This window comes from Balaenoptera acutorostrata, chromosome 11 (genome assembly GCF_949987535.1).
Source record: "Balaenoptera acutorostrata chromosome 11, mBalAcu1.1, whole genome shotgun sequence".
NCBI classification, from domain to species: Eukaryota; Metazoa; Chordata; class Mammalia; order Artiodactyla; family Balaenopteridae; genus Balaenoptera; species Balaenoptera acutorostrata.
Window position 1 is genome coordinate 72,407,761 of NC_080074.1, and position 18,744 is coordinate 72,426,504.

Genomic DNA, 18,744 nt, shown 5'->3' on the forward strand with positions numbered 1-18,744 from the left:
TGAAACAAACATTGGTTCTTTGAAAAGATCAGCAACACTGAGGAACCTTTAGAAATACAGACCAAGGCAGAGATAGAGACAGAGGGAGAGGGAGAGAGGGAAGGAGGGAGGGATGGGGAGAGAAAGAGACAGAGAGAATATACAAATTACCAAAATCGGGAATGAAAGAGAGAGACCTCTTTTAGGTCTCTACTGACCTTAAAGAGACCAAAAGGACTGAAGGATTGTTAGGAAACACCGTGAACAACTTTGTGTCAACAAATTAGACAAATTAGATGAAATGGACAAATTCCTTGAAAGACACAAGTTAACAAAACTAACTGAAGAAGAAATAGAAAATATGAATAGTCTAGGTATTCATTTTCTATTGCTGCTGTAATAAATTACCTCAAATTTAGTGGCTTAAAAACCCACAGATTTATTATCTTACATTTATAGGTTAGAAATTCTACTCCCTGAGGAAAGATTATAAGTCTCACTGGGCTAAAATCCAAGTAACAGTAGGACTACATTCCCTTCTGGAGGCTCTAGGGGACAATCTGTTTCCTTGAATTTTCCAGCTTCTAGAGGACACCTAGACACATTGCTTGGCTCATGGACACCTTCCTCTATCTTCAAAGCAAGCAATGGCAGGTGTGCTTTGCATATCACATCATTCTGACTCTTCTCCCTTTCTCTTTCACTTTTAAAAACCCTCGTCATTACATTGGGCCCAACTGAATAATCCAGGCTATTCTCTCCATCTCAAAGTCTTTAAATTAATCGCATTTGCAAAGTCTCTTTTGCCATGTAAAGTAATATATTCACAGGCTCAGGGGATTAAGACATGGGTATCTTTGGGAGATCCTATAATAAGAAACTGAAGTACTGTTTAAAAATGTTCCCACAAAGAAAATCCAAGTCTCAGATTGCTTCACTGGTAAATTCTTCCAAATGTCTAGCAAAGAAATAATACCAATCCTTCCAGAAAATGGAGGATGAGGGAACACTTCTAAACTCATTCTATAAGGTTAGTATTACTCTAATACCAAAGCCAGACAAAAACATCATAAAAAAAGAAAACTGACCAGCATCGCTTATGAATATAGGCACAAAAATCTTCAATAAAATACTAGCAAACCGGACTTCCCTGTTGGCGCAGTGGTTGAGAATCCGCCTGCCAATGCAGGGGACACGGGTTCGAGCCCTGGTCCGGGAAGATCCCACAGGCCGCAGAGCAACTGGGCTCGTGTGCCACAGCTGCTGAGCCTGTGCTCTAGAACCCGCGAGCCACAACTACTGAGCCCTCATGCCACAACTGCTGAAGCCCGTGCGCCTACAGCCTGTGCTCCGCAGCGGGAGAGGCCACCACAATGAGAAGTCCGTGCACCACGACAAAGAGTAGCCCCTGCTGGCCGCAACTAGAGAGAGCACGTGTGCAGCAGCGAAGACCCAACGCAGCCAAAAATAAATAAATAAAGTTTAAAAAAAAAAAGATTATTAAAAAAAAAATACTAGCAAACCAAGTCCACTAGCATATAAAAAAAAGATTCTACACCATGACCAAATATTCCAGTGTGCAAGGTTAGTTTAACATGCAAAAATCAATTAATATAATACTACATTTTAATAGGGCAAAAACATAAGATTATATTCATACATTCAGAAAAATGTTTAATTTAACCATATCCAACACCCATCTATGAAAAAATCTCTCAGCAAACTTGGAACTTAGAATAGAGGTAACTTTCTCAGCCTGATAAAGGCCACCTACAAAAACCCTACAACTAGCATATACTTAATGGAGAAATGCTGAAGGCTTTCCCTGTAATATTGGGAATAAGGCAAAGATCTCTGCTCTCACCTCTCCAGTGTTGTAGTAGATATTCCAGCCAGTATAATTTGGCAAGAAAAAGAAATTAAGTCTCCAGATTGGAAAGAAAGAAATAAAATTAGCTTTATTTGCAGACAATATAACCCTATATGTAGAAAATCCTAAGAAATTCACCAAAAAATCAACCAAAACTAAAAAAAATAAGTTCAGCAAAATCACATAATTCAAGACCAATAGACAATAATCAGCTTTATTCCTCTAGCAACAAACAATATGAAAATGAAAAGAAGAAAACAATTCTATTCACAAAATAATCAGAAAGAACAAAATGCTTAGGAATAAATTTAACAAAAAAGTGTAAGATTTTGTACACCGAAAAATACAAAACATTGCTGAGAGAAATTTTTTAAAGATTTGAATAAGTAGGAAGATATTTCATGTTCATAGACTGGAAGATTCAATATTATTAAGATGGTAATGCTTCCTAAGTTGACATATAAGTTCAATGCAGTCCCTATAAAATGTCAGCAAGCTTATTTTTATGAAATTGTCAAGCTGATCCTAAAATGTATATAGAGATATAAAGAACCTAGAATAGCCAAACAACCTTGAAAAGAAGATCAAAATTAGAGGGCTTATACTACCTGATTTCAATACATAATATAAAGCTACAACAATTAAGAGAGTGTGGCATAAGGAAAAAATGAAACAATTTTGAGTCTGGAAATAAACCCTTACACTCATGTTCAGTTGATCTTTGACAAAGATCCCATGGCAATCTAACAGGGAAAGGATAGCCTTTCCACATATATTGCTGGGAAAATTGGATATCCACATACAAAATCATTAATTTAGACACTTACCTCACACCATAAAAGTCACAGGAACTTAGTAAACACCTTGAACTCAAGAAGGGCCAGGCCTTATGAATAAAGATCAAGTTCCTAGAGAGGAATAGGCTCTAGGACAAAACCTAAACAGATTCATACTAAAAAAAACCTACAACCAAGACTCTAGAAGATCAGGATGATTCTCCAATAATATAATTGCCTGCTAGAACAAAAATCAACACTCTTCAGAGAAAGATATTAGAATTCAGAGTCTCGTCATCTTATCATCCACCATGTCAGTATATGATAAAAAATTACTAGACACGTGAAGAAATAAATTGCCTACGCTAGTATTTTTTATTACTGAATTTGACTCAAAGAGAGAAGGGTGAACAAAATTTCTAAGATTAATCACTAACCCTTTGGCTTTTTCTTACCAAAACAGGCCAATATTAATTTTTAAATGTTTAAGGTAAAAAGCAGAACACTCAAGAATGAACTCCTTAAACAAGCTGTCCGAATAAAAAGTATTATTCAGATTTCATAGAGTCTGTTATTGTTTGGCTCTGGATTCACTTACCAAAATTGATGCTATGGAAATTTTCACTTTTATTTAAACTGGAAAGAACAGATAGGAAATTATGTAATTAATAATTTTGATAAAGCAATTGTAAACGGATGGCAGTGTTTTCAAGAAGCTGTCAGAGGATAGCTGTTACCTATTAACACTGCCTTGATTTCTGGAAACTCAAAAAGGTTCTAAATTAACATAAGACTGTTAACAATGACCATAGAATTTTCTAATAGTAAAACTTAAAAGTCTTTCCATTGTTAAATCCTGCAAAGTTTCAGGGTGGGAGTGGGGAAACCATTATTATATCAGCGTGACTGTATATAACCCAGAAAATCCATTATGTTTCATTTTGACTCATTAATTTGACATAATATGAATAAAACTATCATTTCCCTTTTTCTACATAATAAGTGTACTTTCCTAGGAACTAAATAGCCTCCTGCCACCACCTTGATCACCACCTCTTTAGTTATTTTACTCACACTTAACACTGTATGATACCACCTCAAATAGAATCAATTAGTTAAATAAATTTGGTTCATAACCCAACCTCTCTCTCATTCCCCAAGGAAGAAAGGGAAAAACGCTACGCTAAATGCTGTTCATAGTGCCAAATAACTCAAGGTACATAGGCAGAAGTGTGGTCAGGGTACATTTGGAATAGAATGATCACAATTCTGTATTCAGGTCACAATTATAGGAAAAAGTCTGCATTCAAAGCTCATACATGGAGAAAAGATAAAATCAGAAGCAAAATATTTACTTCATAGGCAGAAGCTGAGGTTTGGGATTCAAGACAACTGCAAGGAAACAGTTCATAACCAGGCAGGAAACTTCTCTGGAAACAAAGCAGAGAAATGAGGTCACACAGTAGTGTAAGCCTGGACTAACTGCCCACTGCTCTGTCAGTGATGTAACGGATTGAACAGATCAGTCCCAACAAGCGTAGATTACTCCTTAGCGCAAAATATGTTTCAGGAGGTTGCAGTTGATGTGTCTTTATGTAATTTTAAAAGAAGTGATGAGCAGACATAGAAAATAAACTTATGGTTACAAAAGGGGAAGGCAGCGGGAGGGATAAATTAGGAAGTTGGGAGTAACGTATACACACTACTATATATAAAATAGATAACCAGCAGAACTGTTTAGCACAGGGAACTCTACTCAGTATTTTGTAATAACCTATAAGGAAAAAGAATTTGAAAAAGAACATATATATATATGTATGTATGTATGTATATATATATATATATACACATATATATATATCTGAATTGCTGTGCTGTACATCTGAAACTAACATGATATTATAAATCAACTATACTTCAGTTAAAAAAAAAGTGATGAGGATCCTTTAAAAAAAATTTTATATCTAATTCTCTTCATCTCTAATAATACTGAAAATAAGAATTCAAAGGTTTCTTCTAAATTGTGATTTTCTATAAATTTTTTTACCAGGTGACTATAAGACGATTCAGAAAAACACACACACAGAACAAACATATGACCCAGTAATTCTGCTCCTGGGCCCCTTTAGGGCCTCCTATAGGCAGAGCTGATACAGCTAACAAAGAAATGTGGTTTCCAGAGTCCCAGAACCAGCATCACAAAGGGGGATTCAAGCTCAGAGACAGTAGCTTAATAACCAGCACACTTTCTAATCCTTATATCTTTTCTTTCTTTTTCTTGCCTTACTGCCCTAGCTAGGGCCTCCACTACAACACTGAATTGAAGTGGTGACAGCAGATATCCCTGTCTTATTCCTGACATCAAAAGAAAAGCTGTCACAGTTTCACCATTAAATATGATGCATACTGTCACTTATTGGTAGATTAAGAAAATTCCCTTCTATTCCTAGGTTTCTAAGAAATGTTAAATTTTATCAGCTAATGGATATTGAACTGTATCAAATGCTATTTTTCAGCATCTATTGAAAGGGTCTTATCATTTTTATTTTATTCTGATAATGTGTGAATCACATCACATTCCTTGAATAAATCCCACTTGGTCATGATGTATGTTTATGGACTGAGTATTTACGTCCCCTCAAAATTCATATGTTAAAGCCCTAACCCCCGGTGTAGCTCTATTTGGGAATGGGACCTTTAAGGAAGTAATTAAGGTTAAGTGAGGTTATAAAGTGGGGCCCTGATCCCATAGAACAAGTGTCTTTATAAGGAAAGACTTCAGAGATCTCCTGTTCTCTCTTCATGGGCACTCAGAGGAAAGACCTATGAGGACAAAGTGGCCATCTCCAAGCCAGGAAGACCGCTCTCACCAGAAACTCAACCAGCCAGAACCTTGATCTTGGACTTGCCACCCTCCAAAACCGTGAGGAAATAAATTCCTGTTGTTTAAGCCATGTATTCTCTGGTATTTTGTTACGGCAGTCTGAGCAGACTAATATGATACATTATGTTATTTATATCTTGCTAGATTTGGTGTGAGAATATTTTGTTTAGAATTTCTTCATCTATACTCTGAGGGGCTTTCCTTCTCATGATATTCTTCTAAGTTTCATTTCTCTTTATATCCCTGTTGAGTTTTGATATCAAGATCATGTTTGCCTCGTACCCTCTGGCTGAGATGTTTTACACTGGCATTTCTTTCTTAAATGTTCCATGAAAATACGCAGGGGAGCTATCTGGGCTTGCAGTTTTCTTTGTGGCAATTAATCATAGACTCAATTTGCTTAATGGCTATAAGAATATTTTGATTTTCTAGTTTTCTTGTATCATATTAGATAAGCTGTATTTTTCTATGAATTTGACCATTTTTTCCTGAAATTTCAAAAGTATTAGTATAAAGTTGCTTACAATAGCTTCTATTAACTTTTAAAATAGCTTAGAACAAATAGTTATTTGCGCCTTCTCTCTTTTTGATTTATACATTACCAGAGGTTTATCAATTTAATTTTAGCTTTGTTGATTTAGCTTTCCACTGTTTGTTTTTTTAATTTCTATTCTTATTGTCACTATTTCTTATTTTGATCTTTTGAAGTTTATTTTGTTGTACTTTTTCTAACTTCCTGAATGTTTAGATCATTGATAGTCAACCTTTTTCATTTCCTAACATATACATATTTAGCCTAGAAATTAACCTCTAAGTACTATTTAGCTGCATCACACAAGTTTTAATAAGCTGTATTTTTATTATCACTCAGTTCAAAATACTATCGAATTTCCATTGTGAGTTCTCCTTTGAAACATGAGTTATTTGGTAACGTACTTAAATTTCTACAATGTATGAATATTTTCTACTTCTATAATAAAATTCAAGTTTAACTTCATTTTGATCAGAAAACATACTGTATATAATTTCAATCCTTTGAAATGTGTTTATATTGTACAACAAATGGTCAATTTTTATTAACGTTCTTTTTCTTTTTGAAAAAGCATGGATTCTGCAGTTGCTGCATGCAATAAAATTGTTAATTATATTGTTCAAAGCTAGGACCTGATTTTCTTTTCCATTTGTTCTGAGAGAAATGTTAAAGCCTCCCACTATAATTATCAGTTTATCTATTTATTCTTGTAGTTTTGTCCATATTTGCTTTTGATGGGGGGAGCTGTTACTAGTCACCGTGGGAATTTAGAATTTTTCTATACTTCCCTCTGAATTAAACCTTTTATCATTACGAAGTACTCTTCTTTATCTCTGGTAATTACTTTTGCCTTAATAGCTATGTCAGCTTCCCTTTGGCCAGTTATTTTACAGTATATATTTTTTCCTTTTTTTTACTTTCAACTTTTTTTCCATGCTAAATTTCTATTTCAATGTTATGCAACTGCATAAGAATAAATACTTGTTCAATATTTACTTTCAATCTTAATGTATTCTTACATTTTAGCAAAATATATTTAGGTATTTTTTTAGTGAAATCTGAAATTTTCTGTCTTTTAATTAGAGAACTTAGTCTGTGTATCAGTTTAGGTCCACTCAGAAGAGAGAAACTGTATGGTAATTTGAAGGGAAAATGTAATATAGAGAATAATGAACTATAACAGGCGGTTGGATAATGAAGGATTAGCTAGTAAAAAGCAGAGAATTCTAATACATATAGCAGATATAAGGAAAAGCCACTACTCTAGGGCTGAGACAGTGTCCAAGGAAAAGTACACCTCCCTCCCCCACCATCTCAGGACTGATCATAGCTAGGCTCACTGGATGGCAGAGAACTCTCTGTGGTGCCATGTGGGTGGAACTTTCTGGAAGTCTACCCTCTGGAACTTGCTGGAAATCCTCACTCCAGGACGCTGGGGAAAGCTGTTCATGGGGAAGCATCTCACAACGCCACCCAAGAAATGGAAAGGTGCTGGCCACTAGGTGCAGCTGGTCACCATGCATGCAGGAACTTTGTGCTGGAGAAAGGACAAGTGCTTGAGGCTGGGGAAGCCATGTGCACTGCAGGAGCTGGATGCTGGAAAGCTGCGCATGCTGCCGGAGCCTGAAGAGTGAGCACAGTGGCACCAGGATGTAAAAACCCTTTCTCTCCGTAATGTCTCTCCGGCGCCCTCTACTGACAAAGCCTCAGTGCCATCTGGCAAAGGAAAATATTTAAAAGGCCCAGAACCATTTCCACAGAACAGAAAAAAAGGGTGAATTTGGAGCTGAGGCAATAAATTGAAAAACAGCACACAGTCCATTTATACTTTAATGTTATTACTTATATATCTGAGTTTAAATCTACCATCTCACAGTGTGCTTGGTATTTGTTCACCTGTTTTATGTTCCTCTTTGTCCCCTTTCTAGCTTTTCTTTTCTTTTCTTTTTGGTTAAGTATTTCTATTATTCTATTTCACCTTTATTTTGCTACTGTTTTAGAGGTAATTCTGATTACAAAACATGTCATTTTACATAACAGCTTTTAACAGCTTTATTGAGGTAAATTACATACCATAAAATTCACTCATTTTAAGTGTACCATTAAATTGTTTTTCAGTAATTTTACAAAGTTGTGAAATCATCACCACAGTTTAATTTTCGGACATTTCTGTTGCCCCCAAAAGAAAACTTGTGGCCAATTTGCAGTTTCTAATTCTAGGCAACCACTGATCTTTTTATCTCTATAGTTTTGCCTTTTCTAGAAATTTCATATAAATAGGAGCATACAAAATGTAGTCTTTGTGTCTGGCTTCTTTCACTTAGCATAACATTCTGGAGGTTCATTCATGTTGTAATATGTATCATTACCTCATTTCTTTTTATTGCCTAACAGTAGTCTCCTTTACGTCTGCACTACATTGTGTTCATCCATTCACCAGTTAATGGACATTTGAATTATTTCCACTTTTTTGGCTATTATGAATAATGTTTCTATGACCATTTGTGTACAAGTTTTTACATGGACATATATTTTCATTTTGAGAGGGTAAATACCTAAGAGAAGAATTGTTTGGGTTATGTGGTAAATTTATGTTTAACATTTTAAGAAACTACCAAAATATTTTCCAAAGTGACTGTACCATTTTACATTCATGCTAACAACATACGAGGTTCCAGTTTCTCTACATCCTCACCAACATCTGTTATTGTCTTTTTTTTAATTAGAGTCATTTTTGTGGGTGTGAAGTGTCATCTCATTATAATTTTAATTTGCATTTTCCTAATAACTAATGATACTGAGCATCTTTTCATGTACTTATTGGCCATTCATATATTCATTTTGCTGAAATGTCTACTGAAATCTTTTCCCCATTATTTGTCTTATCATTGAGTTGTAAGACCTCTTTATATATCATGGACACAAGTCCCTTACCAGATATATGATTTACAAATAGTTTCCAATCTGTGGATTGTCTTTTCACTTTCATATTATGTTTTCTGAAGGACAAAATTTTTAATTTTAATAAAGTCCAATTTATCAGTTTTTTCCTTCCATTGCTTGTGATTTTCATGTTCTTTCTAAGAAATCTTTGCCTAACCCAAGACCATGAAGATTTACTCCTATGTTTTCTGCTAGGATTTTCATAATTCTAGGTCTTACATTTATGTCTATGATCCATTTTGAGTTTATTTTTGTGTATGGTATGAGGCAAGGGTCTAAATTCATCATTTTGCATGTAGATATCTAATTATTCCAGCACTATTTGTTGAAAACAAATCATCCTTTCCCTCACTGAATTGTCTTGGCACCTTTATTGAAAATCGACATAATAAATATGAGGGTTTATATCTGGACTCAAAAATATATTCATGACTTGTCAAATTCTAATGATAATTAGTACTTTACTTTTCCTCTGGTGCACTTTTATTCTACTTAACCTCCTCTATTGGTTTATATGCTAGTGTTATCATGTTTCAATTTCTATATATTTTGAAACCCCCCCCAAAAAAATCCTAGTATTATTATTTGATACAGTCCCTGTTTACTCAGATTTACCCGGAGCTTTACCATTTTTGTGTTCTTCATTCCTTCTTGCATCTGGAAACTTCTACCTAGGACCATTCTCATTTTTTAACCTAGAGAACTCCCATTAGTATTTCCTTTAATACAAGTGTGCTGACGATGGATTATCTTAGTTTTTATTTGTGTGAAACATTCCTGAGGAATATTTTCACTCGGTACAGAATTTTAGGTTGGTAGTTGTTTTCTTTCAAGCTCATTGAAAAGTGTGTTCCATTATCTTCTGGCTTCCATTGTCTTTTAAAAAATATATTTTATTGGGACTTCCCTGGCAGTCCAGTGGTTAAGACTCCATGCTTCCACTGCAGGAGGCATGGGTTCAATTCCTGGTCAGGGAACTACAATCCCACATGCCACACAGCACGGCCAAAAAAAAAAAAAAAAAAAATATATATATATATATATATATATATATGATTATTACCTTTGGGATTTTTATTCTGAATATTCTCTTCCAGTTCTATCATCCAGATCACTAATTACTTCTTAAACTTTGTCAAAAATTCTGTGAAATCAACATGTTGCAGTCTAATTTTGTTCATAATGATTTTTATCTCTAGAATTTTTTTCAAATTTGCAGTTGTTTAAGGATAGCCACAAATTCTTTGTTACACTTCCTATTGAGACATTAAGTCCAGCTCCTCTCTCTGAATCTGAGCTGACTTTAGTGATTTGCTTGGCCAACAGAATGCATTGGAAGTGAGGTTCTGGGACTTCCAAGGTTAAATCATAAGAAGTTCTGCAACTTTGACCTGAAATGCTTGTTCTGGGGACACTTAGTACTCAAGATGCTCCCTTTGGGAGCCCAGCCATCATGTTAAACAAGCCACATGGAGAATGTGTTGCCACTCGTCAGAAGTTCTAGCTGAGCTCCCAGCAGACAACAAGCATCAGCTTGTCTGCTAATATCCATGCAAACAAGTTGTCTTGGATATCCAACCTGTTTAAATCGTCCAATAACTGTAGCCCCAAAATAGAATTCCTAAGCTTACAATTGGACACGGGAACAGACTAGGATCAGCACTAGATTAGCCTCAGTGCTTCTCTTTCACGCCATCCTTCTCCCACCTTTTTCTAATTAATTTTCAGAGTTTTCGAAAGTCCATTTTTCTATTCCTTTTACTGCCACTCTTATTCTTCTTTCTCTGGACATGAAAGTATCCATTTTAGACTATAAAGACTATAAAGAGGTGATGGAAAATGGAGCTAAAATAATACAATTGGAATTCAGGAGAGAAAACAATGTACATAAAATGTGCAGAATATTGAAAAGAGTGGTTTTATTTTTTAAGGCCAAATTTTATGAAGTTATTCTCTTAAGTTTAAAGATCAATGATTCAGAACTTGTACAAATTTGGGAAAACAATTAAACCAATTATACTGCCATAGTATGGTGGAAATTACTTGCCTTACTAGACACAAATATACAGAAATCCTGGTGTTGGTGAGGAAAATTAATTATCTTTTTTAGCCTAACATTATAATATTTGTTTTTCAGGGAAACATTATTTGACCCATCGCTTAAATAAAATAATAAATTAATGAGATTTTGTTTTAGGACAAGGTATAACTTTCAGTGGAAATGATTTGACACAGCACACAAATCTAGGTACTAAACAAGCTGTGTTATAAAGGGACTTTAACATACTAATAATCTACAATGGAAGATTTTCTAGGGAACATTTAATTCAGGGAAAACTTTTATAAACAATAAAATGTATGGTGATAATAAGTACTACTTTATGTGTTATGTATAACATTTTAAGTTTATTTTGTTTCCTTTGCTTAAGGGGTAGTAATTATATAATGTATTACTGAATGCTCACTAAATATTAATTGTGCATAGGTTACTTTTAAGAAATTTTATTTTTTATTGATTAGGAAATATAAAATATTTTCTCCAAATTTTAGGCAGGTAAATTCTAAAACAATACGCCCTTTATTTATTTTCATATTACTACATATTAAGCCATCATTTCCCATAGGCAGCTACTGCTACTGATAATATATATCCTATGTTGAATGCTTACAACGTGCCAAGAACTATTCTAAGCACTTAAAATGTATTTTCTAATTTAATCCTCCTAAGAATGGAAGGGGTAATGCCCATTTTACAGATGAAGAAACCAAGTCACTGAGAAGTTAAGTAATCTACATGTTTTATGGCTGTAATACTAGGTGACGCTTAAGTTTATGCAGATTCAATCTAAATAACACATCTTTCTTAAATTATATAATTACTTAAATTATATAAGTTATATAATTTTCTAATACCTTTTTAAAAAATGACTGTTAAGGACACTGCAATTAACTTCAGTAGAATGCCAGATGCTAATACCTAAAGGTTATGATAAAGTTAAAGGATAAAGATTAAATTGACCTGTGAAAACTTAAGCAATCAAAAATTCCAGCGTAAATGAGAAAATACATCTTACTGGACTAGTCTTTTGAAACCCACATTTTCATCTCCATAGCAAATGTCAGGAATTCAGGTTGGACTTGAATGTTTTATGGCTGCAGTATTAGGTGATGATCTCCGTATGAGCTTTTCCAACATTCTGCATTTGTCTTATACTGTCAAAATGTATGACATTGGTCTTTAAAATCCTTGCTCAGAAAGATATCTGTATTTTTATAAAAGTTCTATGTTCTATAATAATAGTTTAGCCTGGAAAATGTCAAGATTCTTTTTAAATAGAACCTCTAACTCCTTTTTAAAAAATGTTCTTGCATACCTTCATTTAGTTCTCATCTGATAAATCTGAACATATAGCTTTAGATAATTTATGCCTTCTCCACCATACCATTTGAAATTAAAGAATCAAATTGTAGAAACCCATATACATCAAATTATGAACTGCGTCTTTAAGATAACCTCTGAAAAAATATCTTTACTTGAATAAGCTAGAGAGATGATGATTCATGCCATAATTTTATCTCATGAAACTATAGCAAGTCTCTTTTGGCTAACATCCCAGCCAAACTCTAAATGTGACTTAAATCTAGATGGAACATAGTTGTCAGATTCTGTACTCATTTTAAGTTTCTTAACTCTATACTCCAAAACTGTATCTGACCACCTGTAGCCACCAATTACAGAGAAGACTGAAAATAAAACCACGCTTAAGATTTTAAGCCCTAAGTATAGCTCTGGGAAGTGCAATAGTTACATTAAGCACTAAGTAATTTTTGCATTTTCATTCAGTTTTGTGTGTTTCTGTATCTAGCATAGAGGATTTTCTTAAATAATCATAATAGCAAAATGAAGAAAAGAGCTACAATTTGAGGATCTCTGCACCATGTACATTACATACGTTACTGCCAACCAGCATTACGATCCTGGAAGATAGGTGGTGCTCACAGGCAAAGGTGGTACTCATTGCTCTAGTCTTTTGTCCTCTGACGCAGTCTATAAGGAGGAGTTTGGTTTGGCCTGGTTTGGTTTAAGGAACACTGCATTGGCCACGTCTAGGGGCTCGGTGTAGGGCTATTTATCAAATGCTGTACCAAGACTGGGATACCAATAAGAGCTAAGAATTAGTACTACACCTTTAAAATGGAATCAGCTCTTTCTCTTTTGATTTTATCCTCACAAGAAACGTATTACCTTGGAAATAAAATCGTCCCTTAAGAGTTGAAAAACACTTTATTCTGAATGTTGGCAGTAAGGAGTTAAAATATATGAAGTGGCAACTTGTAGGGATGCAAGCCTCCTTAGTGCTAAAATGAACAGTTTTAGCTCATAGCTGAGACTCAATCTAAAAATTATAGAAATCACTTAGATTCACATATGGTGTCATTAATTACTCGAAGGAAAAACAATGAGATCTTTCTTTGCTAGATTTCTATCAATTAAGTGGGCTACTAATCTGCATTCATTTGGGGGAATAATAGCTCCAAGTTATTTCTAAAGGCAAGTGAAACACTTTCTCCTATGGATACTCAGCCTTCAATTCATGTTATAAACAAAAGGATGGGAATTGAGAGAAGAAATGTTACTTTCTATCCATCCTCATTACAAGATGCTTACTTATAGGTCATAATCCAAGATTGTAAACAAGCTTCAACTAAAAAGCCTACAAATAAAATCATTTTAGAAGATGGGAGGTCATAGGGGCTGATAAAACAGTTTACACTGTTCTAATGTAGCTCTCCGTATCTTGTGTTGCACGACGGATCAAAGTCTCTACAGACCATTAAGGAAAAACTAAAGCAAAAGTAGCCAGAGGTGAAACCAGATACAGAGAAGGGCACAAGCCGGTGCCCAATGAGACCTAGTGAAATAAAGCAAAAGCAGAATCAGTAAATGGCAAAGGACACAAACCAAGTTGCCCAAACGAAACAATAAAAACTAGTAGAGATAGAAAGAGCAGAGATCTAAAAGATACTTAAGATTTAGATCTGCTTGGGCTAAAAGAATCAAATCAGAGAGAGCACACACAGACAAAAATGTCTTTGTGGAAACCATCAAAGATGTGCTGTAGCAGCCTGAGCCAGAAAGCATGAGAATGAGTGTGAATCTCTCTCTGCTAATAAGACACAACTCAAGGCACCTGACCCACCAGGATTAAATCAGAAGAGCCCTATCTGTGTCATGTTACTAAGAGAAGGTATTGGCCCTTTTGCAAAGATTCTGCCAATTGGCTCTTTCTAAATGTGGAAAAACACTTATCACCATTCTTGGGATCATTGGGGTTATTGGCTCTGACTTCAGATAAGTAGGATAAACAAACCTCAGCTCAAATGGAAGCTTCTTCTCTTGCATTCCTCCACACCAGGCTCTCACAGTTAATTCTGATTGAGAACTTCTAAAGGATTACCCATATTTATTTGCCTTTCTCATGTGTCTATATCTTCACATGTACCTGGTTTAATGGACAGCTCTTAAGAGTGTTGTCATTTCAGGTGTTTCCTAATGACTAAATATTTGCCCTATTTTGGCAGTGCTAATCAGCTCACCTGCAGATAGGGATGTCCAGTGTATTTAGTTTTTGCTTTTGTTTTGGGCAAGGGTCAAATAGCTTATGATGGACCCCTTTTAAAAGCATTAGTGATATATTTATTTAAATAATATTCTCACTTAAGTTATATGGGGACAGGCAGGATAAGGTATCCATCTGCCAGAGGATAGGCTGATTTCACATGATCTCTCCACTAAAAATTACGAAATAGGAAATGGAAAACATTAAGATTTCTTTAGAATTCTCTTTTACGGTTATACACATTGCCCTACACCTACCATTCTATGCTTGAGATTGCTATGATAGAAGAGTAGGATGGTAGAAAAGGACTGGGGGTAAAGTGCAAGAAAATGGAATGAATGAGAGAGCCACTTATAATTTGTTCAGATTTAAGTACTGGATTATCGATTTGCTAATAGGATGGTTCCCCCACATGGAAAATATATGCAAAGCTGACATATAATTTTTGTTTTTTTAAATTGCTATATATTACTCTACCTTACTTGTCTAAAAGACATTCAGCCAACAACCTCTCATCTCTGTATTATAACCAAGAAGCAGGAAATAAGGGGGAAGGCTGTAATAAACCAAATGAGAAATTATAATTTTTGTCCACTAGTGCTCATGAACTTCACCCAGAAAACAACCCTTTGGATTTTCAGTCAGTCTCTGTTTTCCCTGCCTGTGGCAGCATAAAAGCAACAGACTAGAAAGGAAGACAAGGCAGGTAATAGAAAGCACAATGATAGCATAAGAAGTAGAATAATGAATATGAGGGAAGTGAGAGCTGAATAATGGGGGAAGTGACAGAAAAAAATGCAAAAGCAGATTGAAGACCTTAAAAAATTTAGGCATCTGAGTGTATCTATTATAGATACAAACAAATTACACATCTGAATAAGGGAATATCTTTTATATGATACTAAGGAGTTTAGATAAGTAATTAGAAGTCATTAAAGACCTTTAAGTGTTAGAATAACACAGTCAGATTTAAATTTTAGTTTTAATCAACCAGACAAGGAATATTTAGCAAGAACAATACTACCTGGGCTAGTACTAGGGCCATAGAGGTGAACAAGTTACACTCCCTGTCCTCGTGGGGTTTACAGTGTGGAGAAGAAATTATAGAAGGAGTCAAAGGTACTAGACCAAGCAGAGGAATGGCTAAAATACAGAAGATGTTAAAGAGGTAAAAGCAACAAGACTTAGATGTGGATGTGGAAGGTGACAGGATGCGAAGATTCTAAGATGAGTCCTGATTTCCAATGTGGGCAGTGGGGTAGATCGTGATGGCATTAAGCAGGATATGAGAAACAAGAGGAAAAATGTATTTGGGGGAAAGGATGAGTTCACGTGTGAGATGTTTATGGGACAGCCAGAAGTCAGAAATACTGTTGTGGAGTTCAAAAGAACATTCTTGGCATTATCACTGATGGCTAATTTTATGTGTCAAACTGACTAAGCTAACTAACGTCTGCTAGGATTACTGGTGGAACATTATTTCTGGGTGTGTCTGTGAAAATGTTTCTGGAAGAGATTAGCATTTGAATCAGTAGACTGAGTAAAGTTCAATGTGGGTAGGCATCATTTAGTCCATCAAGGGTCCAAATGGAACAAAAAGGCAGAGGGAGAGCAGATTCTCTCTCTCTTCTGGAGCTGGGATACCCACCTCCTCCTGCCCTCAGACATCAGAACTCCTGTTTCTGTGGCCTTTGGGCTCTGGCACTTGCACCAGTGGCCCCCAGGTTCTCAGGTCTTTGATCTCAGGCTGGGAGTTACAACATTGTCTCTCCTGGTTCTCAGACTTTTGGACTTAGTCTGAATTATACCACGGCTTCCCTGGTTTACTAGCTTGCAGATGACACACTGTGGTGTATCTCAGCCCCTAGGATCACGTGAGCCAATTCCCATAATAAATCTCACATATACAGCTCCTACTGGTTCTGTTTCTCTGGAGAACCCTAACTAGTACACTCATGTATATGTGATGAGGGAACCTGGAGGTGAACATGAGAATACTGTATATAGAGTGAAAAGAAGATGAAGCCCAGGAACTTGAAACATCTATGCTTAAAATATGCATAGATGAGGAGAAGTTAGGAAGGATATTGAGAAGGATTTGGTTCAAGGAATAGGAAGAGAATTATTACGAGAGAATAGTGCTATGAAAACTAAGTAGAAGGTCAAGTAAGGTGAGTGTTGAGAAACGATTTTTGGATTTGACAACTAGGGCATATTTAGTAAGCAATGAAAGGGGGAAGCAAAATCTAAAGGTTTGAAAAGTGAATGAAAATTGACAGAATGGGGAGAGCAATTGCAGACTTTCTCAAGAGGCTTGGCTATGAGGGTATGGCTGACAGTCTCTAAAATGGCCACCTGGTATCCATACCTTTGTGAAACCCCCTCCCCTTGAGTGTGGGCTGGACTTAGCAGCTTGCTTCTGGTGAATAGAATACAGCAAAAGTGATAGAATGTCACTTCCCAGATTGGGTTACAAAGAGACTAGATTCTGCCTTGCTCACCCTTTCTTGTACACTCTGCTCATTCCAGTGAAAACCATCTGCCATGCTGTGGGCTGTTCTGCGGAGAGGCCAACACGGCAAAGAACGCTGGAGGCTTCTGGCCAATACCCACTAAGGAAATGAGTCCCTTGGTCCAACAACCTGCAAGGAACTAAACCCTGTCATTACCAGATGAATGAACTTAGAAACGGATCCTCCTCTAGACAAGCTTTTTTTTTTTTTTTTTTTTTACACAGTGCTTGGGTTTTATTTAACATCACGTCCATGACCAAGAGCCAGCTTGGAATCCACAGTCAGGACGGAGCCACGTGGGCCACAGCGCACCAGGACCCGCGTCCTCCCAGCCTGCCCCGCACACACAGCTCTTAGAGCCCTCGTAAAACGAGCTCCTATCAGCAGCTGCTTCTCGTGGAAACTTAGACGCTGGGCGGGTGGGTCAGGGTGGGCTCCTAATTGCTGGTCTTCTTTCGTTTCAGTCTAAGCTTGTTCCAAATCGTCTCCAGGGCCACTTTTCCCATGAAGAAGGTGATGGCAAAATTACGCTTGTACCAGTCCCTGTTGTAATACATGTGCTTCTGAAAATTTTTACTTAAAAATTCCTTGTAAAAGTCAGCCATTTCTTCTGCATTCAATGTTGCTTTTTGACCTGATTCAGCTCTCAGTTCCAGGCCTTTGGCTTTTAGTCTTGAGTCAATAAATTTTTCTTCTTCCTTAAGGAAAGTCAAATTCTTGTTTGCCCAGAACTGTTGGTTCCATTCTTGTGTTTCTTGTGTTAATTCTCTTAACTTTTGTTCCAATGGTGATTCATTTTCAGGGATGTAAAAGTGAACAGGTCGAAGGTTTGACTATTTATCTGGGGGTCCTGTCCAATCATGGCAAGATTTTGTTGGAGGGCAGAATCTTGAGACCCGGCTCGGCGCGGCATCCCTGCGCTCACCGCCGCGCTCGGGGACGAGCTGGCAGCCGCCGCCGGAGAAGGCGCGGCAGAGAGGAAGCAGGGCCCTCCTCGGGGGTCGCAAGGCCGCCATGGCTGCCGGCCGGCGGCTCCCACGACGCACAGCCTAGACAAGCTTTGAGATGACTGTCACCCCAGCAGATATCTTGATTACAGTCTTGTGGGAGACCCTGAGCCAGAGGACCTAGCTAAGCCATACCGGGGTTCTTGAGCCCCAGAAACAGTTATTTTTAAGTGCTAAGTTTTTTGTAGTTTTTTTTTTAATGAGCTTATTTATTTATTATTATTTATTTTTGGCTGTGTTGGGTCTTCGTTTCTGTGCGAGCGCTTTCTCTAGTTGCGGCGAGCGGGGCCACTCTTCATCGCGGTGTGCGGGCCTCTCACTATCGCGGCCTCCCTTGTTGCGGAGCACAGGCTCCAGACGCGCAGGCTCAGTAGTTGTGGCTCACGGGCCCAGTTGCTCCGCGGCATGTGGGATCTTCCCAGACCAGGGCTCGAACCCGTGTTCCCTGCATTGGCAGGCAGATTCTCAACCGCTGCGCCACCAGGGAAGCCCAAGGACTAAGTTTTAAGGTGATAGGTTAGGCAGCAATGGATAACAAATACAGAAGATAAGGTGTGAGACAGTGATGCCCTAAGAAGAAAAGATTTTGGAAAGAGGCTTTTTTTTTTTTAAGATCAGA

At 36.7% G+C, this 18,744-nt stretch overlaps 1 pseudogene; it reads right to left on the minus strand.

The window, feature by feature from the left end:
• Positions 1 to 17,520: 17,520 nt before the first annotated feature.
• On the minus strand, positions 17,521 to 18,135 carry LOC103012551 (cytochrome c oxidase assembly factor 8-like; annotated as a pseudogene).
• Positions 18,136 to 18,744: the final 609 nt, after the last annotated feature.